The sequence below is a fragment of the Diorhabda carinulata genome, chromosome 1 (assembly GCF_026250575.1).
Source record: "Diorhabda carinulata isolate Delta chromosome 1, icDioCari1.1, whole genome shotgun sequence".
Taxonomy (NCBI): Eukaryota; Metazoa; Arthropoda; class Insecta; order Coleoptera; family Chrysomelidae; genus Diorhabda; species Diorhabda carinulata.
Window position 1 is genome coordinate 5,779,410 of NC_079460.1, and position 23,824 is coordinate 5,803,233.

General features: G+C 30.8%; 1 protein-coding gene across 5 annotated transcripts in view; it reads left to right on the forward strand.

Annotated features, from left to right (window-relative positions):
• The first annotated feature begins 12,859 nt into the window (after positions 1-12,859).
• LOC130892064 (sodium channel protein para) overlaps positions 12,860-23,824 on the forward strand; it is a 99,190-nt gene continuing 88,225 nt past the window's right edge. For 2 of the 5 annotated variants that reach the window (XM_057797285.1, XM_057797313.1), the window contains exons 1-2: positions 12,860-13,283; positions 20,881-20,925. The gene's annotated coding sequence lies outside the window, so the exon portion shown is untranslated. Of the gene's footprint in view, positions 13,284-13,402; positions 13,783-20,880; positions 20,926-23,824 lie in introns of those variants that run through there. The other 3 variants (XM_057797320.1, XM_057797297.1, XM_057797305.1) reach the window with 3 other exon arrangements.

Sequence of the window (23,824 nt, forward strand, 5' to 3'; positions counted from 1 at the left end):
AAGACTCCTCCGCAAGACTGGAGTTAAGGTGGATTTGGGATAGTAAAGTGGTGTGAAGAATGAATAAAAAGAGCAAAACAAAAATAAAAATAAGGAGATAAATAGAAAGAAAGGCTCGTCAAGCAAACAGCTCCGTGAAGAATGCGATAGATTTTATTTGTTTATTTAGGTTAGCGGGTAGCCGCGTACAGGTGCAGCTATATTATCATCTGTCGTGGGCTAGTTAGATGATGAACCGGTTCACCAGGTTCCAGGAAAACCACAGAAGCCTGCAACATAGACGATTGACGAGGTGGAATTTGAATGTATTTCAATAGCAAAAAAAACATAAAATCTTTTTCAAACTACAAAACACATTGAACAACCAATTTTATCACTAATTTTAAGAATTCTACGGACCAATACATTGCCATACAGTTTACTTTGTTCATACAGATGACGCATTGTTGGTCAAAGTAACACACATATGCATATTCAAGAATTTCATTAGTAGAACTAGAAATCGAGATACCGCTTTATCGAAAATGGCAATTAATTCGTAGAAAATAAGTATAAATTAATAGTCTATTCAAAAATGATTTACCTATTTATTCTAATGAATTTCTAGTGATAAAAGATGGAAATATATATAATGCAGAGAACCTTTAAAGATCAATATTCGTCCTTATGTATATGTACATTATAGTACATATTAATACTAATTTTTTACTAAACAAAATGTACCGATAATAAGAATTAAATGGAAAAAGCTTGGAGATTTTAGATTAGATAATAGAATAGAGAATTAGATAAGAATATATAAATAAACAAAATTATAACAAACGAAAAGTTCACTTAAATAATGCATTTTTCAAAAAATATAACAAATCTTAATGAAATGAAAATAGTTGTAATACTTCTAACTCTTCATTTGCTAGCGATATTACGAATTATGATTATTCATTTGTAAGTTGGGTAATTAATTTTTCAATTAGTAGCTATCATTAGATTAATTAAAGTCACAGCCACACCATTAAAATATACTCTCATTTTCGCGTTTACAGGAAATAGGTCAGTTAATACCTGGCTCACTTCTGAGCTCTATACAACTGAAGCTTGATAATTAACAAATGACTGAAAAACTAGTAAATAGTATAAATGGTTTGTATATACGGAAAGAAGAACAACCCAAAATATTCAACCCCCACCGTTCCTTCAGGGGTTTTGTAACAGTAGTGGTGGTCCCCGTTTAAAATACGCACTGCAGTGGCAAACAACGCGACGTTAGAGAAAAACCGGGTCATGAATTCAATATTGAAAAACTCACGTAAACAGAACCTCGTGATAATACTTAACATATTATTTACTTTTCACGTATACAGAATGTCCAAAATAATATTTATTCTACAAAAATGGTTGAAAATTAGTAGTATGACAGTAGTTCATATGGTTTTTTAATATGTTAATCCTAATGCTCTATTTTTCTAATTAGTTGAGTCAATAAAGCAGCAGCAAGTAAAACTGAGAAATACATAACACATGTAAATATTTTTACTGACTTTATCTGCTGCTACTTGTTCAATATATTGAAAGATATAATCTTAGAAATTGTATTATAAACCTATGAACCTCACAAAATAACATTTTTAGTCGGGTTCTCTTTCTATAACAAACAAATATACAAGGCTTTCAATTATCAATCATTTCATTATATTGTTTCTTGTTCTCTTGGTAATGTGATAACCTTTCATAAAATAAAAAAAATAAAAATTTGCAAGAAATTTGTGTTAACATCTACACAAAATAAATTATTAATATGCTTGGCGAACCCATAGTTGAACATCTAGGTATCGATAGAACGAATCAATTTCTGCTAGTTCCAAGCAATTCATCCTCATGATATCCCACATATTACCGATGAGATTTAAATTTGGTGACTAGAGTGGCCACGGCAAAACATTAACATCAAATATCTGAATAAACTACATAGTTTGTTATACAATATGACGCATGCGTTGTCTCTCCAAACCATTGGGCAACAATTTGACACTTCCTCTAGTGGTGAATTTGGGTGGGTTTTGTGATATTTGATGATCCTTTTTTGGATAACTTGTGATTTGATACATACCATAGAACATCAACTAGTTGATAGAGTATTTTCAATTGGGATCTCTGAATAATATTTATATTAGATTTGGAAGTGCAGCCCCACATCTCAATTCCACCTGTTCATATAGGCTTGATGACAGACATGTAAATAAGGACTTTGTTTTCAAGTGAGACTTGATGTAATTGGTTTAGATGAGCCTGAACCTTTTTTGTTGCTAGTTATGGTTCTTGATCAGTAGTGAGGATGACTGTGTCGTCAGCAAAGTTCATGTTGTTGTATACTGTTTTTCTGGTATATCTGATATATACAGTATGTGAAGTAAAATATTCGGAATTTTCCTCATTAACTTTTGTTTGGAAGGTTCTGTTGATTAAGTAAGATTTCAGAAGTGAGTCCTTGATGCCACACTCTGTCAAAAGCCTGTCCGATATTGAGGAAAATATCGGAGCAATATTCTTTGTTCTTCAGGGCTTTGTTTAGTTTCAGAGTCGGTGGACTTGTTGTACTGTGGAATGTTTGTGTCGGAATCCAAATTGATGGCAGGAGGTCTTAAGTTATTCTACGTAGGAGTTTGGACATTGTTGGTAATAGGCTTATTGGACGGTAAGATGACACGTTGGTTCGGTCTTTTCCTGGTTAGTCAATCAATATGATTTGTGCAACTTTATATTATTTATATTTTTGACTTTGTGTCCTGATTTGTTTAGCTCTTCTTCGATTTCTTTCGTGTTAAAGGAGTGATGCAAATATTTGATCACAACTCTGTAGGCTCGTACTTCTTTTAGTTGGTGGTGTGATGTATTATGTTCCCATTCTTCAAGTAAATGGATAGTTTACTATATTTGTCTATGGTATTACAACTTATTCTGACAACATTGTTAGCCAGGCATTTGGTGGTGTACTCTTCTTGTTCTAAACAGTCGCATATCTGCTCTATCATTAAGTTGTAGTTGATAACTCTATAGACGTAGATAGGAGGGTGTTTACTTTTCTGTACTTTGGAGTTATCTTCCCTTGGAGCTGAATTTTCTCTCTTTCTTAGAGAGATGTACTTGTTCTTTGTTGTAGTGGTATTGGTTCCCATTCTGTCACCAGTTCTTGCTCTCTTTTCATTTTTCCAAAAGATATTCAATTATGATAGTGCTCGATGGTATTCGAAGTCGTTTGTTAAGATGGAAAGTCACGATACGCAGCTGCAATCGAAGAAAAGAGAAAGCAAAAAATTAAATTTCTGTCTGTCTGCAAAAACTGGAAAACCCATACAATCGATTCATCTTCCTCTAAGCTACTAATAGAATCATGCCCAACGCGGTTGACCACCTTCAAATACTAACGGTCGAGACAAATGCGCGAAAGTGATCTCACACTTAAACTCATCAAGCTTTCAGTTGTTATAAAAAGCAAATATATATGGACATGACAAAAATTGAATATTTCAAAAATCTTGATCATAATACTGATTCTTTAAAAGCATAGATAGAAAGGATTTAAAAGGCCTGTATCTTAAAAAAATTTTTTGGTATGTATTCATTGTTTTTGGGGAGATATATTATTATTCTATTTGAATTCATAGAAAATATATCTATTTTGGAAATTGATTTTCCATACAAACTCCTGCTGTAACTTGAATTATTCAGAACTACAAATAACCAGCACTACGATCGAAATAAAATGAGTGGGTGCGTGGTTAATTTGACCTAAATATCATTATAAAAGTTTGTCAGAAATTGTTGGCCGCTTGATAAGAGCATCATGAATTACTAATGCTAGAGCAATAAAAAATAAATTTATTTGTTGTCGTAGACTGACCAAATAATGTTTCAAGAAATCCTGAGGGTCTATACTGATGAAATACGAAACTTCAATCATTTAAACTAAGTTTTGAAAAATTTTAACGCCCACACACATATAAGTGTGCAATCATTAGCGATTTCGGCTCCTTAATTAAAGTTATACATTATTAAATCATCTAAAAGACTAATGGAACAATTGAAACACGTTCACTTTTGACTTAAGTCAACTTATAATCGATGTTAATAGAATTTAGAGTAATTCATGAAAAAAAAGTATGGAATTTTTCTTGCAGATGTATAATTAATATCAGCTTGCAGATGTGCAACCATAACTCGAATTTTTTCTTACATAAATCTCCTAACTTAGAATAAAACATTCGATTCACGGTTTTCCTTCGAGTTTTGTCCAATCCATTTTTTCATAGATTTCTTCATACTCATGTTCAATTTTCATTATTTCATACGGCGTGTTATTGCCATAATCCTATTGTAGGTTTACATATTTGTGATTTTCCTCCTATTCACCTGCGTTCTATATTTTGTCTAGTACTGTATCCCTAAGCTGATTCTTGGAATTGTTGTATACTGAATCGTTTAGAAGGAATTCTCTCTACGCTTGCTCCAAGTATTTTTTAATTTAATATCGCAATGAGATGTTCGCTCTAGGTTATTCGGAATATTCAGGAAACTATGTTTAGTAGGCAAAGCGTCGGTAGTTTGTACATTTATGTTTGCTCTGGCTAATATATTGGTCAATAAAATACATAAGATAAGTTATCTATAGTTTGAAGATTATATTTCCTATAACGTTATTATGGAATTGAATTGGAACAAATGTAGTTGTAATATTCTAAACCAAAAATCTTTGCTTTATTGCGTCTAAATATGATAATGATATGATGTGATAATATCTTCCTAGTAACCATTTTTAATTGTTGATGTATATATAATCTATATATAATTCAATAATCGAAGTGTTCACTACAATGTTTCGTTTCAATTTGCCTTCTAAATATTGGCGGATACGCTGTGATAAAATGGCGAGTTCGCGTTATTTGTGCGAAGCTTTAGTTGAAAATTGAATCTCATAATTATGTCATCCAATTGACTTGATTTTAATATTATTTTGAACAAGAATTTTCTTTTGTCCTTCTGGTACGTCAAAATTACATGATACATCCCATATATGGTAATTTGTTTCGAATACCTTCTGTTTAGTTTTAAAGATCAATTGAACTCGTAATATTCCAGTATTTCGTATTACTAGTAAAATAAGAAGGAAAAAGTATAACATCAAATGTTATTATGAATAACGAAACTCATTTCAAAATCAATATGGCATAACGTGCTCGAAAGACTGAATTTATTGAAAACTGTTAGTTTACTAGCAACATGGTTTGAAAGATAGTCGGTATTATAGAAAATCATGTTTGCTCTGGAAGTGTATTATGCGTTTCGTGATATTGTTGATATTGACAACATATCTACTTGAGTAGATATTTTCAGAAGAGGTTAAAATGCAATTAATAGAAATAACTTTCGTTGGAAGAGCTGGAAATCTATCAAACAAAAATAAAGAGTACTTGTGGAGGCTGTAAAATATCACTACTAGAATGTGTGCTGACACATTATAACTTACGAAATCAATACAAAATAGTATGAAATTTTCAGAATAGGGCGTTGAAATTTTGAATTAAGAAATATGTTGTTAGATTAGTTGCTTAAAAATTGTGAGTTACGCATGAATGAATTAAATCAAATATAAAAATTTCAAAACAAAATTATCTTTTGATATCGCTATTCAAATGTCAATTTTGGGACCAAAAAAAAAGAATAAATAATTTTGATTTGATAAATTTCTGGTTACTCATCTGAAAGGTATTCAATTCAATCAAACATTTGTTATAAACAATATAAACATATTATCAAACATACCATATGGCCAAATCTATCAATTTCAGATATAATTTAAGTTGAAGGACGTGAATATTATAGATACGATGATAGTTTTGCCAAAATTTTGTGTGAATTATTATTGAACACAAGCGCTAAAATTAACAATTACTAGTCAAAGCATGTATGGGTCGTTATTCAATTCAATCAAATGCTGAAAATGTCCTCTTCATATATTTTTACAATGAAAAAATACAACAAAACTATTATATGACGTTTTGTAACATATCTGGGTTAATAAATGCACATTCTTCAATAATGTTGGGCAAGTCGGCAAGCGAAGGTGCCTGTTTAGCTTTTCAAAGGACGTCGGCCTTTGGTAGTTCACTTCATTATTAGAATATATAATTTTTTTAAAATCTGTAAAATGTTCAATGTCACGAAATCCATGTTAATGCGTAGGCAGGACTAAAAGTATGCTCTTTCCAAATATTCTGTTACTATCAAAATAGTCATAGAAACAATTAGGAGCAGTTAAATTTGGCATTGCTGGTTATTGCTGGCACAATTTAATTTCGAAGCATGAAAGAATATAATATTTGATGTTATAATTAATTGAGATTCATCTATAAGAAGCAATTGAAAAATAGCTAGTCTTAGCTACATACAAGTGAACTGTCGTGATGACATACTGTATTTTACCTTATTCATTAGTAAAATTTCTGCATAAGAATATTGATTTTTCTCTGTTTATTTCACTTTGAGATCAATAATATAATATTTGTGCGCCTATGTTTTAGGCAATGGCAAATATTGGATTAGGTAGGATATGTCCCACACAGGATGAATGATGTGTCATAAATACACCATTTTATAAGCATCACTGCTTTTAAACTAATGAGCTTTTGCTTGGCTATTCCGTATAAAGAATTTTATAACCTTTATAGAGACTTTATTTTTACGAACGGACTTTTTTCAGTCAATATTTTGATCACATCAGTGATCTATGCTTTTCTTTATATGCATGCACATACACACACAATTTAAAGTTCAAATTATTTAGAGTTAAAGTGTTGCCGTTTAAAATTGGTAAAGGAATTTGAGGATAGAAACTTCTAATATGAAAGGAAACGTTCTTCAACGACATGTACACAATATAGATTTGGAATATATTCTTCCGTTTTTTTATTCTGGTGACTCTTCGGTAATTCCATATAATAAAAATTTATACAAGATGTCCCAATTTGGAGATATGATGTTATTAATGACTTTATTAGATGCGTACTTTTACAGGCGTGTAAAATGTCAAATATCAAATTTTTATTGATTACATTACAATACATTACATTACAATTACATGAAAAATTGAGATGTCTTGATACTTGTCTACATCACCATTTTCAGAAAAACCAAAAATCTAGAGAAATTTTTCAACAGTATTCATTAAATTAGAGTTCTGAAAATTGAAAATTCACAAATAATTGGATCTGAATGTAAAACGAAACAGAAATAACCAATTTTTTCAGGAGAAAATATCCCGACTCATCCACATCACAAAGTAAATATATGTAGAATCTAGGGAAAGCAGACAAGTAATTATAAACAAACTGCCTCTAGTGACAACATCGAGTACTGTTCGAGAAAATCGTGAAATCCCTATCATTCAGATATCTAATATTCAAATAAACCAATTGCCAATAGCACAAATTATAAAATCGCACAAATTACTTATAAAAAATTTCGTTTAAAAATACTTATTAACAAAAACAAGCATTATTCATAAAGAAAATTTATTATTTGTAATCACAGACTCTCTCTATGTACAAAATGTTTTTGCTCGTTATGCGAAGACCTGATGACACACGTTTCATGAAGTGTTTAATGCTCGATTAAACTTTGTGTTGTAACATCAATATATTATGACGAATGATTGTTTGCCTGAACCACCTGGGTGTGAAAGGTATATTGTGTGGAAAAATTATTCATAGAATAACAAAGCCCATTCGAAGATTGAGCTGATTTTCAATAAAAATTTGAAAGAGATAATTTCATAGCACATAAATGTATTTAGAAAAAAAAACAAAATTAAGTGTTAGATCATACTTTAATTTCACCATTACTCGTGTATTTCAATATATTGAAATATTGAAATATATTGAAAAATATTTCTGTCTATCTATATATAAGATAGAAATAAAATTATATCTTCCAATTAGAACAAAAAACTCTGGTTAAGGTAATGAAATCAATTCTACGTCTGATTATTGATAAAAATATAGTTGACGCAACAAAGCTTATGTTTATTGCCGATTTATATTATTTACTGTGTCTGAATAAAATCCAGACAAGATACTTCACATCCTTATTGATAGGACTAAAAATACAGAAGATGAAATATCAGTCGAATTTGTATTAAAATAGACTTGTGGATTATCAAAATATTTATGAACTTTTTTGGATCATTTCAGATGATAAATTTACAGGAAAATATACCGAAGTGATATTTAGGATAATTACATATTCTAGACCTTTTCTAAATGTAATGAACGGCCAAATAAAAATAATATAATGAAGGTATTTAGCGGATATTGCTACTCATACGTTGCATCGGTGCAGTAGTATCCGCGGAAATGGCTTGTCTCAATGAAATAAACTATGTCAATTCAGGTTACAAATATTTTCATAACAGGTTGACTGCCGACCATATTTTTGAGGCACTCTCAAACGCCATTAGGTTTTGTTGCCGTTATTTATGCCATAAATCGTGTAAATTATAGTTTCATTAACTTAATTTTTTTGTCGCAAATTAGCGAAAAAAAGATACTCTGATCGGAGTAGTCGGCGTCAGGCAATAATATTTTCACTGGATGCCGAATACTCCGATCGGAGTCTCTATAAATTTTAGCAATATTACGAAAAAACACACACTAATTATTGGAAAAACGTTTATTTGAATATAATCAATACAAAAGAACTAAACTGGTAACATAAAATAAGAAATACAGAAAAACATATTTGGTTTACAGGTAAATAATCATAAAAAATCAAAACAACATAAATGAATTTTCTTAAAGCAAACAAAAATATAAGGAATATAACACTAAAAGTAGACTGATAACAAGATCTTATACCTACAAATGAAAATCACATGCTTAGTTTTCGGTAAATAACCAGGAAATTGAAAATTACATAAATAAGTGGCGAAAAATATAGAAATAACAGACTAAAAAGAACTACATTTTTCTATGAAAGTCTTCACAGCTTGTTTGCATTCAAACGTCGTCTGTTTCCTCTTTTTGTTTTGCCTGTAGGTTCTACATTCCTTCCTAGACACTCTTTTGGTTTCAGTACGCCTTTTCTTTACTTCACCCATAGTTTTCTCAATTTTTGAAAGGCAATCACTTGGGTCTAATAGATCTTCGATTACCTCTAGTCGAAAATGATAAAAACGAAAGCAACCAAAGTACTTTCTATGTAGATAGTATGCATTCGTCAAACTCATTTGCAGAGCATAAATGAAAAGTTTCTTGTACCACCTTATCGTTTTTCTATTGCTTGGATAGTACGACAACATTTGATCGCGGCGATCAATTCCTGAGATACAGTTATTATAGTTTAGAATGGCTTTAGGGTTTCCAGTCTCTATTCCCCTTTTATCTTTGAAAATGCCAGTTTCATTCCCAAATTCAGTGCTTATATAATTGACGTCGCGTTTGTCCTTCTATTTTCCAATATGAATGACATTAGTGAACCTAGATTCGTTTTAATTTCGCCTTCATGACGTCTTGTGGTTTGTGTCACCAATCCATCAGGTATAAAGCTTGATCCCGTACTCGTGGCGGTTATTTTATATGTATTGAAGAATAAGAGAACAAATGAAAACTATCTTCTTCTAGACATCTAGATAACGCCAAAGCGATTGCTTGTCTTTAAAAGACCATACTATTTAGTTCCTAAACTTTCATTTAAACTTATACCTTGTTTGAATTGTTAAAGGTCTCCCCACTAGATAAAAGCTCACATGTTATAGTTCAGCTCACACTGAAGCGATGATTTTAATAACAAAACATATTTTTGGAAAATCACACTAGATTATAAATGCCAAACCCATCTAAATATCCTAAAATAACCTTTCCCTAGATTTGTACAGTACGAACTTTTCGTTTCCACTATTTTGTTCGTAATATTTTCACAGTATGTTTGTATAGATATCAAAGAAGAAGAAGATAGTGTAAATGATTTTCTCATGTCCAAATATTTGTATTATATAATTAAAATAAGAAATTTATAATTGAAACTATTTTAAAATTGTGATCATAAGAGTTCTACTTAATAATTCGGGGTAGGCTAGTCCCTTCTAGACGGTATTCTAGACGCCTATGCCCGTTGACTCCCTTATTGATCTAAACCGTTGGCAGACATGAGTTTGCAGTAACTATATAACATAGCAGAAGCAAAGTCGCTATGGAGATGCTTTCCGCAACATTACTGAACTTATGACGTCACAAGCGCCAGTATGTCTCTGGAGATAGGGTCAGGGCTGGTTTTTGGTCAGTTTTTATATAGACATATTGCGCAAACATATAATCACAAACAAAATTAGATTGTGTAAAATCATTCGACATATTTTTTTATATTGAGCACACTACATAAAATTGGATTGAAAAAATCTCAAATTATTTGGAGAATCGTTATATATACAGGTAGAAAAGAAATGGAAAGGATCTAAAAACTGATAAAGGATGTCAATAAACCAGTAAATCGTTGGATAAATCATCAATTATTCATACGCACTATAATATGTGGATCAAGTGATCTTGGTCGATTTAATATGTTGATAATCTTGCTGTAATTATAAAAGTGAACTCGGACTCACGTTATATGCAGATTTTCTCAGCTCTTTTTATCGCAGTTGATGTATCTATATTTGTGAGATAATTAAGGACACTTGATGAATAGGGAAAAGATACTTTAGAAAATACATTCATACCCTTTTTCCCTTATTTGTCTTGATGGTTTATCGATGACATTTATCGAAATTAATTATAAATGAAGACTTCTTTACATCTACGATATGTTGAACTTGTTAAAATTATGTTTAAACTTATGTTCTTGGATCAAATAAGAAGAGCATAATTTCCATCATTTTAATAAGAGGTATCCGATCAATTTCCAAATTATTGGTTACACGGTTTTGGAAAGATTCCAATTAATTCATTTTTCTATGTTACTATAGATCTGAAGAAATGCTTGACATCTATATAAATAAATGTGTAGTGAAAAGATCTCTCATCAGGAATTAAACCAAGGACCATTACAAATTAAATAGGGATCAAAATTGCCTCTCTTACCAATCAATTGTTTTACCTAAAAGGCTTAAAATTCGACGGATCACTCGCCTTCTAACAGGACAGACAGACAAGACATGAGATTCCTACAATAATTGTCTCTTGGTCCCGAAACTGCTGAGTACTTTATTGTTGTTCAAGTTCAAACTCTGGGCAAGTCTTATTGTTTGCCATGTAACGTAAAAGGATTAAAGCCAAGATACATGATTAGCTTTTCAACGAAAATCGGCATTTAGTAGTTTTAAGTATGGCTTGATCGGCTATGTGCGCAAAGATTCATGACTGTCCGGTATATATAAGTATAGATTATGAAGATCAATGAAAAGCTCAATCAAATGACATACTACTAAGTTCTGGGACACCAAATATTGCAGATTATTAACGCCATTTAGTTATTGGAATAAACGATTTACATAAAATCGACAAAATTTTCAATGTCATGGAATACTCATTTTACTACACATAGTAATGCGTAATGCAGATCTAAAAAAAATATACTCAGTTGCTGTCATTATCAAAATACCAATTTTTACTGTAATGTCAAGATTTATGATGTTTTTAGTGGATAGTTCGTACTTATTGTGTTTTCCGAATATTTTCCAAAAATTAGGAAGAATGATAAATATTTAACAAGATTATTTGAGTAATATTCACTTTATAAAATATTTCGTCTCAACTGAACAAACGTTTTCCTCGATTTCAAAGAAAGAGAGAAGCAGTATTATGATTAGTTTTTGATAAGCCTTTTTTGATAAAGATCTACCTAGTGATTGAGCAAATCCATTATCGCGTCCAATTAATTAATGTAACGTTAAAATAGGCTATTTCGAGTATTTAAAGAGAAATAAACCGAATTTTCATTCTCCAGATGGTTATGGAATTAAATGCTAATTATCCTTTCATACAATGAGTGCCATTTACTTGATAAATTTTCATTCGATTCATATTATTTGCTGCAAATATTTCCAGATTTGAAACATCATTGTAGGATAACACGATGGTGAATGTTGAATTGGTATGGAGTGAAAGAAGTATTCCTCGTTTCAAACTGCGTGTCTAGAAGATTGATCGACTTCATATTCTATAAATACTCAAAACATTTATATGTATTGTATTTTAATGGATCGGTCCATTTTATTTTTTGGTATCAGCCCATCTTGATAACATTTGGTACCAATGTAGCCGGAATACCAAGGATTATGAAAATTTTTTACTTAAAAAATATGGAAAATCAGTTGATACTAAAAATGAGTGAAGCCTACTGAACTAGAATGTTATTCCAAATTTGATTCGTTTAAATATTCCGTAATACCAGTCGAAATATAAGAAAAACTATATTATTAAAGTGAAACACTTAAAATAAGTTCCAGCATGCATTTTATTCTATGGAAAAACGTGAAATATCAAGAGTGTCAATTTTTCCACAGACAATAAAGTATCGTTCATGGAAATTTATTTTCATAAGATTGACGTAACATTTGAATTGTTTTTTCAAATATTTCAATTTAAAGATAAATTATCTATCCTCAACGACCAATCTAAATTTATTTAGAGTTCAGTGGGACATCGATTAAACCAGCCCTGGATAGGTTTAGAGCCAAATCATGGGGTTTGATTGTATCATTCACAAATTTGACGCAGCCGCTTACCAGGAAACACGTGCTCACAGAACTTGCGCTTTAGGAATCAACTCTTAACCTCTCTCAATGCTACATTCAAGACCTGATACTCCGAACAGAAATCAAGATATTTTCCTGGAGGGATGTGGATTCAAAACCAATAATGTTTTTTTAATACAAGAGTTAGTAGGCGTTCTGTTTAGTATTAGTGTTTCTTTGTTGGATACTCAAATAATTTACTTATATATGTAAAAAGTTTATTAAACTCACAAGAAAACAGATTTTCAAAGAATAATTGGAAAAAGTGATATTATAAATTAATTTGCTGTGGTGTGATAAAATATCGGCTTTTCTATTGTAAGTAATATTCTGAAAAAGTGTGCAATAATTGCGAGAGCTGTAGCGCGACATGTGCTGTACTCCTGTCGAGATCGGTCGCCATTACAGTGAATGTTCTCTGTGATTTTTGACAAAAATTGCATGAAGACTGTGGGTCCTCATGATACACCAGGGATATATGTTGGTTTTGAATGATTTCAATGTAAGTACCACATATTTATTTACTTCCTCAAGCGAATAGGGCGCTATTTAGAGAAGTTTTGGGAGTGTATCGATCCCTCTGTCGCATGAGGGTATAGGTGTAAGGCTGGTTCACAAACCAGTCGGGAGTCGGGATTGAACTCTTTATAAAGCTTATTCTCGCCATCTCTGCAGTGCTTTACTATTATTGTTAAAGACTTCATAACTAACATTGAGACGTGCTCAAAATCCGTGTTTATTTCGAGCTTGGTGGTTTTATACATGGAATCGAATCTCGATAGGTAATCTTCAATGTTAGAAAAAGTGCCATGTGAATATTCCGTCAGACCTCAATGCAGGTGGGTTCGCTTAGCCAATTACTTTCAATTTCTAGTGACAGCTCGGTTATTCGCAAATTAATTTTATCATGATACTCCAGTGCTCTGATAGATTTGCATAACAATATGTGACGGTTTTTCGTTCGGATAGTTGTTTACAGCCTCGTTTCACTTTCATTCATGGTATGTTTACATGATGTTTCTCCCTAATAACAAATTCTAGTGAGCACATTATATTACTCTATAAATATCTCCATTATTTGTTCCAATTTTCAATTTCTCTTCATTACTCTCTAGATCAATGAATGCATTTAAATTTAACTGTTGTTGTTTGTTTCAAATTAGAATGGGTTTAATACATTGAACTATAAATATGTATATATATAATATGTATATATATATATATATATATATATATATATATATATAATTACAATAATTATTTATAAAAAGTATATTATGAATCACGTATGGAAGAATATTTTCATATAGTTTATGTAAGTATTTTTTGGCATTGAAGAAGAAACGCCCTCTTGACACCATATTTTTATTAGTGACAATTTATTTTAACTATTTTATTTTAACGCTATAAGAGATTCCAATATTTCATTTGATTAATTTATATTTTCTATATCAATTATACCGCTACTATAAAGGTTTCTGGTTGTAAATGGGAGAAAATTCAAGTTTGACCTATAAAGGGTGAGACTACTAATAGTTTTCCAATTTCACGAAATAAAAACATTTGCAATTAAACTGCTCGGTATTAGATAGGTTAAAAGTCATTGAATAGGTATACAAATTATCCAATTATTATATCCATAAAACTGTAATTTTTAGTGCATTATTCCCAAAAATTTTAATATCTGCAGTAGAATGCCGCACAACTAAAATCGACGACTAATCAACTATGGATATGCAGAAAAATTATGGTTATAATAACTCTAAAGTGATAGAATATATATAACGGATTCAATAAGCTAACGTTTAGAATCGATGCCTGGATTTTCAACTTCAATTTAACTAAAATATTGAAACTGAATTGAACCTTTTATTCATTCTTCTTTCGTTTATCACGTGAATATAGTCTTCGGTTGTATTTGTTCAGGAGGATATCGATTTTAGCTGATTATTTTGTCCTTCATAGCCGCATACTATACTTAAAAAGATTCATAAATTAGATAACTTAACTTTTTTTGACTCCCAAAAAATAAATGATTAAAATATATCACTTAACAGAAGTTTTAAACGAAAAAAAATGCCAATTTTAGACATTGAATAATAACGGATATGTAAATAACATGTCAGACAAATGAAAAGATAATTGTGATATATCATGATATTTTCACTTACGCCACTTTATAAGAAAATTAACATCATCAAAAGACGAATAATGTAATTTGTATAACAAGTAAAATAAAAAATTGGAATTGAAATTGTACAAACGTCACAAAGATTGTTTTGCAAGGGAAATAAATAATAAACTTCAAGTGAGAATTAATCAGATGTATGTTGAATACAAGTTGTATCATCTTCATTAATAGAATAATTATAATAAAACGTTAGATTTCCAACGATAAAACTAAACGTTAGTTCAATAAAAATATTTGATATGAGAAACATATTTTTCACTTCTTAATAGTTTAAATGTCTTTAAATGTTTTGTCACATAATTTTGAAGATTTTGCAGATATTTTGCTCAAAGTTATATGCAATATGTGAAAAGCTTTACAAAGATGATGCACCAATTCATATTACAAGATAACGAGAGATATTTTTTTTATTTATTTGAGAATAAATTAGCAGTACTAAACAGAACTGATAATAAAGATGGAAGTGATTTATGGTCTAAGAATAAATTAGTCTCTGCTTACTCTCTCCATATACACATCCGTATTTGTTGTGTTGTGTCCAAAATTTCTAAATATCCTTTCGCCGAAAAAAAAGAAGAAAAACTTATAATCAATTTTCCTATATTGATCATTTTAATCATTATGATACGTCAACAACTAAAATTCTTATCAAGTACCGATTCTATGTATGTACGCTTGATGAGATGAGGATTCACCGATACTTGTCTTTAAAACTAGTTGATGTTTTATTCCTAAGCTTTTGATAAGATTTAGAACACCCACGAGCTTTATATAAGATTTTCCTGTTCTATTGTGTGTATTGTGCTTCGTTTTCATCGATGTATTCCAATATTGTATCCGTGGTAATTCCAGAGATCCTAAAAAGGTATTTGGGTATTTTTTTCTACTGATCGCTCTAAAGGATCTTGGGTTTGTTGTATGCCTTTTTCCCACTTCGTGAATAAAGATGACCATTGCCCTTGTCCATGTGTCTGATAAGTAAATCAGCTCTAGGCTTCTTCGACCGATTTTAGTGAAGTAGAACTATGTCTTGTCATTCTCTGTTTCAGAAGACAGCTTAATTGCGGTTGCTTCTTCTATTTCATGGTTATGGTATATTTCACTATTGTTCTTATTGCTATTTTGTTTATTATGTTCTAAAGTATCATATCAATTTGGTTCTTGAAACTGATGTTAATTGAAGGGGTCATTGTTTCTTGAACCAAATCAAAGACCAACTCATCAGCTAAATTTTTCTCAATGATTACAGCCCATTAATATTATTTCTTCAAATACCAGCCAACATACTCATCAATAAAGCAAATATTGTACCAAACTTTCTGGTTTCTTATTTATAAAATTATACATTATATATAAAAATTCAATCCTGTCGAAATAGTCTTCAAAAAGCTGATGAAGCCGTTGCATTCTAGTCGTAATTATGGACGTCATGAAATAGTGTTGCAAATGTTAAATGGAGAATATTTTAACAAAAATTTCAAGATTGCTATATCTGGGATCTTTTATTTTCGTTTTCACGTGATGATGTACGTACAAAAAGATCTAAATATCTAGATCGTGTAAATTACCTTTTTTAATATTTATTGTTATCTGAATATTGTGCTTCCTTATAATTTTGTTGGATGTTAGGAAAATACTAAAATTTACCATTACGTAATACATCAACTCATTCATTGTAATTCATTGGAATAATCACAAAGTAGAACTTGTTCAAAACAAGTCTTCAGCCAAAACCTCTCTCCATTTAAAATTTTGCGGCCACTCCCGCTAGATAGTTATTGTGATATATTTAAATAACCATTCTACAAAATGTTACCGTTGATTATAAGTGTTACATAGCTTTGCATAAATTGAAACTAACATACATACATTTTGATACGTAACCCTTTGCGACTCAGCTCGGCAATTGTACTGACGGCTGTTGTTTGTTTGCAACCTAAAGCTTTGGAACCTTGGAAACATGCAATAGATCATGCTATAAATATACCCAACGAACCATTCTTGTAAACTTCTGTTTTTGGGTGGAAATATATAAAACTCAGTACATATGAATATGCTAGTTGCGTTCAAATGATTACGTATGAGAAGGATATAGGAGTAATAATAATAATACTTGTTCTCCATCATTTTTCATTTAAATTAATAAATCATGGCCTTTCAACTGAATGATCAATCTCTATATACCACAGAATGTGTTTACGATATCATTAGATGCATGAGAGCTCTATTATTCCGTTTTTTGGAAAGGACTTTTCACCAAATTTAATCCCTAATTCATAATATTTCAACACATTTTGTTAAACATTTTGATTTCGTGAGCGTCGAATGTCAACAAATAATTGAAGGAATTTGATCAAAGACATGACGAGCAATGTGATATAAAATTATATAAACATCATAAAATAATAATTTCACTGAACTCTTACACTAACTCGTTTAAAAAAAAATGGAAAATCAGTGGAAAATATTACTGAAGATAAGAATCATATAATGGGGAAATTAACACAATTGAATCCGAATTAAAGAGCAGCTCGTTTGTTTTCAAATCTAGCTTCTATGATCAACAAAAGGAGAATTTCTAATTCATTTAAAATTAGTGGTTTATACCAAATAATTAGTATTTTTCTACTAATTTGTCAAATGCGTATTAGTTTGCATTTTTACTACCCCATATCTTGTTAATGAAAAATCGATAGGAGGTAGCACTATTTTGATTTCTCTCCTCATTCTCCAAGCTTTGGATTCATGCTCATTTAGTCTCAACAGGCTAGGCTCCATTTAATAAGTCACATATCAAAATTAAAAAACAAATATTGCTATTACTCGTCTTTACTATCTACATTCAATGTCTCAATAATTATAGATCAAATGTATTACTGATCTTCCATAATGGACTATTTACAAAGTTATCTGTTCGTAGTACAGAAGAGACCTAAAATCAAGAACATTTATATGCATTAATATATATTAATAATCAAAAAGATCTAAGAAATAAGAACAAATAACAAATAACTTGAGTCGATACGAATATCGACAATATAATGAAGATAACCACTAAAATATCAGTACAGTACAGAATTCAACTTTTTATAAATAAATCATTCTACAGAAAAAACAATTGTTCATAATTGTACCATCTTTACAAAAATGGTGAATAATACTTCTCTGGTACGTTTTTTATATATGATTAATATAATTAGATACAAAAATTAAGAAAACACATTAAACGTGGTATTATTGTCTATCTTATATACTGTCTAGTTGGAAGACTTGTTGCTTATTATATCACGCAAGACTCTTTTATATAATACCCACATTTTTTGAGGTCTCCGATCGATTTAGTTCGAGCGAGACCAGATTGTTAGAGTTTTGGTTAACTTTGCCGTTGTTTCTATTTTAAGATTAATATTTGAGAAAAGAGGGCGATTTGATGGAAACGTTAACATTCAGGAGTTGCACCACTTTCGATACGCTAAGTTTATTGCTAGCCCTCCTTATTTTTAATGTCATCTTTCTCATAAATCTGTTAAATTGATTAGTCTTAATATTCACCCAAGAAAATCATTTTCGTTATTGGGTAAATATGGAGAAAAAAGATTTCGTGGATGGTTCTCTGCTTTTGAAAGTGCGAGATATGTATACAGATGATACTGGCATTTTCATTTACTGCAATTACTAGAATTGTACTTTTACATGAGAAAGCTAATTATGTAAATATCTCAACCGAACAGGTATACATTATTCTGCATTGAGTGTTAAATATGAAGAAGCTATTTTATAATTACAGTTCAATACTATGCTGACATGTTTTGATACCAAACATTAAAAAAACTAACGCATTTTTTTAATAAAAGAGTGTTATCCCATCCCGACAAGGCGCCTGTCGATTTGTCCGTTATTGTTGCATAAAATTAGCCTGCGAACTGCGTTATGATCCATTTCCCCATCCGCCATATTCACTTGATTTGGCTCCCTTGGTGGAAACCTATTGTAGACAAATGAAGAGGTGTCGGTAGAGATTAATGCTTATTTTTTATATGGGACGCAACTCGCTGGACTAAATGTATGATTTTAAAGTAGTCGTTTATCAAATAGTTCGCGTACTCACTTCATTACACTAGCGAAAACTCAATTTTTTTGAAATTGAAAAGTAGTTTTCCAAAAGCAACAGAAATTATATGGTTTCCTTGCATAGACACTTGACACCCATCAAACAAAGAATTTTATGTCACCGGTACCGTTCCAAAACCTTTGATTAGTTGAAATAAGGATTTGATGGAAATATAGTATGTTGGGAATTAAGCTATTGAAAATACTATTGGTTGGAGTCTATGATTTCACTACCACTATGTACTTGTATGCTACCTATAAATTCGAATTATGAACAGAAGTTTCACGGGTAGAACCGCGTTGTAATTTTAAAAACTCTCGACTTTTCGGCTCCCACTTTGGAGCCATTATAAAGAGAAGGGTGGAGATAGGGTGGTTATTCGTTCATTGTTAAGAAGTCATTCGATTCTGTGTCTCAATCTGCCTACTCCACGCAAGCAATCATCCATCAACTGAAACAAAAAAATTAAATAAAGGATTGAAATAAAAAATAAAAATAATATGCTTGTGATCAACTAGGAAAAAGGGGTGATTCGTTGCGTGGAGTAGACAGATTGAGACCACGGAATCGGATCACTTCTTACCAATGAACGAATAACCATCCTATCCCTACCTTTCTCTTGATAATGGATCCAAAGTGGGAGCCGAAACGTCGAGAATTTTTCAAATTCCAACTCGGCTAAACCTGTATATATATATATATATATATATATATATATATATATATATATATATATATATATATATATATATATATATATATATATATATATGTACAGTAGTATTTAGTTATATATTTATCATAGTTGCGAATGATATCGATTTATTAAATTATTATTTTTATAAGAAGAATTATTATAATTTTTTGCAGATAAAGTACTTATTGAACTGAAATAGAATTTATTTTTGAGATTCATTTTGATACTTTTTTTTTAATTTTGCATATTTGCACGAAAATAGATTAATGTCATGTTTTCATGTTCATTTTTATGGCTGCCACCCATTATTTTAGTATGTGGTCGTAGAAAAAATATATTAAATCTTCCAATTGGAAAGTAGAGGACATTTATACACAATTATAGTTAAATCTATTGATTTCGACGATTTATAAAGAGCTGAACAGATTTAAAACTAGTTGTAATAGATTTAAATGACGTTAATAGGACTGCTAATTTTTTTTTAACTAATGTTTTTTACGCTGAAAATAACCTCAATGTAAAAACACCAAAATAAAATGATTTAAAGTTGTTTCTCTGTTCCTATGCTATGGAGTATTCATTCTTACTACTTTTGCTGATCATAACTCAAAGATGAAGAAGGTAATTAGCTACCTAATATCCCGCTCCCATTCGACGGTGTAGATTCTCTCAGCAGATAACTCAAGTTCTATTTACTGAAAGATAGAAATGGAGATATAATAGCTGGAAGCTGTTTTTTGACGCATACAAAACTTTTTTGAAGGCTGACGTAATGCACATATTCTATTATTCATTTGATGGACTTTTTTTCTACTTCTTTCCGAACCTACAACTATTTTATGATACGTACTTGAAAGAACATGTATTGAACTTTATTGGAATGTTTGAAACAATAGGCAAATATTTGAAATGACTCCAGTGGAAAATATATTATTGATTGCCGTTTTTCAAGCGAATTCAAACATACATATAACCTATATTATCAATAACATGAAATTCCCAGCTTATCACGTACATACTTTCACAAATCCAAACAATAAAGGTATTTGCTTTTTATTGAGCTTACATGTATGCATACTAATTGTTTATCTTTGTTATAGGTTAGTTATGTTTATGGATCTTCAAATAGCCCTCTTTGATACCTTGTAAGTAATTTATTGCATTTTGTTCATATTCAAATAGATCGATTATTATATAGAAAGCAAGAAATTTGCATATTTGCATTATTCATATACAATCATGTCAATCAAAACAGCAGTATAAGTGGACTGGACCTAGAGAAAGTTGTCCGAATTCAACACAAAACACAACGATATGTTGATGAGACAATAACCCTTGTTGTGAATGAAAAACACTTAACAGTGACTAAATGAAACATTATCAATCAAAAAGTAAGAGTTTCATATGTATGTTTAAGTCAATTTTATTTAATTTCATTAAAACTTATCCATATTCTTCAGATCTGCCTACCCTTCCAGTAATTACTTGCCAGATCTGAAAAAATGAATCTAATGAGAAAGTTATTGCTGAAACAGAAGCTTCTTTCAAGGATAGAGAAAGAAATTTCTTTAAGGTTGCAAAAGCGTTACCTTACTTTTAAAATTCTATCTGGATGAATAAAACGAATTTCGACTTGATGTGCTATGTAGTCAATATAGTTTCTAATATTAATCAAAACTATTGTTCAATTGATTCTTTCTTATCTAATTGTGTGTACTCCGACATATACTTGTAAATCATTTATTCATTAAAAAACATATTTGTATGGAGCATACCAACTAACGACAATGTAAGTCGAATACGAAAGTGAACAAATATTGAATTTATGTTTATATTGTTAATTTTTATACATTGCGTGTTTATAAGCGTTAATGTTTGTTGTAAGCATTTGTAATATTTAATCTGTATAAACAAAACTTTCGGTAATAATCAATAGCTTCTAAGTGCGCGAAATAAGCTGATTTTATAAATCAACAGGTATTGAAAATGTACTCAGTGACCCAGAAGTAATGATTTATCGATATTTGGTCATGTAATAGTGACATATCAGGATTTAAATGATAATATTTGCATGAAATTCATTAACATTCGTCGCCGAATACGATACAATGTCATTCTGGCTCTCAGTGGTGTGATTGTCCGTATCAGCTCAACCTTTGAAGACAAGTGGTAGAAATGTTGCTCAGAACTGCGTATCGTTTGTGAGTTTCGGTTGACTACTTGGTCTTCTTCGTATTCCTCCACCATTTTTTACTGCGCACGATATATATGCATGATGGACACTGCAATACAGTTAATACGACCGTCAATTTTGCAATAGTATAAACCAAAAGGCAATAACTAATATGTACTACTCGGTTTTCGTGAACAGGTAAAAAAAAAGAAAAAAAAATAATTTTGTAGTTATGGTTGAAGGTAAAACGTCGATATTATCATATGTGGTCATGATTTTGCTAAGAGCCAAGGTTAATAAATAATCCCTTCTAGATATGAAACTTCAATTTCACTCAGTATAGATACATCCAGTCAAATGTCAAACTACAACTGGGGTTGAAGAGTTGAGTTAACGGGTCCGCGTAATTCAATTTTCAAAATAATTATCATTCTGTTAAATACTCGTATATATCTTCTTTCAAATGATGTGTTTCATGAAGTAACTTGGTGAATTTATCATAGTTTATTAAGCAGGAATATAACAATTCACATATTTTATTGTTCACCCAGTTGCGCTTTATGCCCTACTACCGTATTTTTGAAAATCGTATTCTTTAAAGTACTGATCCAAACTTAACAATCCCTGTGGCCATGAAAAGTTTTGTAGTCCGTTATACAATATTCCAAGTCCCAATGCTTACAACTTGTATAGGTTATCAACAATGAAAAACAAAAGAATCGTCTCGAATTTTGTTCCTATGTACTAGAAATGACAAAGTATAACACGTTTTTATATTTATAATGTTGTTTACGGGACTTAACAAATTTATGTTCAACACTGCAACATGAAAGATATCAAAGATAAATGTGTTTAGTGCCATCCGTTCAAAATTTTATTGCCATTTTTTTTGCGGAAACAACTGTAACTAAAAGAGTGTATCTGAGCATTTTCAAACAATGGCCAGCCCCTCAAGTTATGGGAGAGTTTCAGAAATTCATACACCAAGAAATGAGAGGTCTGCTTCACTGTACGAGGCGTTTTGAATGAATTATTTCGCAGGAGAAAGGACACCCGGCTACATTGTTCCGGCAACCGAAATCTCATCTATGGGATTATGTTAAGAAGCACTGAGATAATTTTTAAGCTGGATATATTTGTTGAATACGTATCTTTGAACGTAGGTCCATCTTTAATAATGGCCTGTCTAAAACAGATTGAAATCGATTCGTTGGATTTAATGCAACTATAGTATATATACATAAAAAATACCCATATAATTCTACTATCCTCTTTAGAAAGCTGTTATCCTTTTTCCTTGAATTGTAACAGTAGTAATGGATCATTTGTCATGAAGTTGTCAAAAAATATATTTACTCACTCACTTCTAACCAATGAATTTATTACTATTGATATTTTATGCTATAAAAATGTTAGGGTCCAATCAAATACAATAACTTTTTCATTTGTATTCAATTAATATACTCGTCTACGTTGTGAGGAATATTACAAATTTTCAAAACATTATAACAATCGATATTTTTATGCGAGTTCAGAATTTTCTATCATGCAATTATAACGCCAAAGATGGACGCTTTTTTCGAGAAACAAAATTTCTCTTTTTTCACAACTTTCCTAACATGTTAAACATATGTTTTACACTTTTAGCCAGTTTACCTTCAATCTCTGAAGGCGATAACTTGGTGATCGAAACGGGCGTCAGACAGTGTAATTGTGGGTGTTGGTGTAGTCGTAGGGTAGACAATCTGTTCAGTGTGAACGCCATCAATGGCTCCAGAAATTCCCGCTTACTTCTAAAAGGTAGCTATTGTTATTCAGCTACATCTTCTTGCCGTTACGTAGAAAATTTTGAACACTTTTACGTTTTGTTT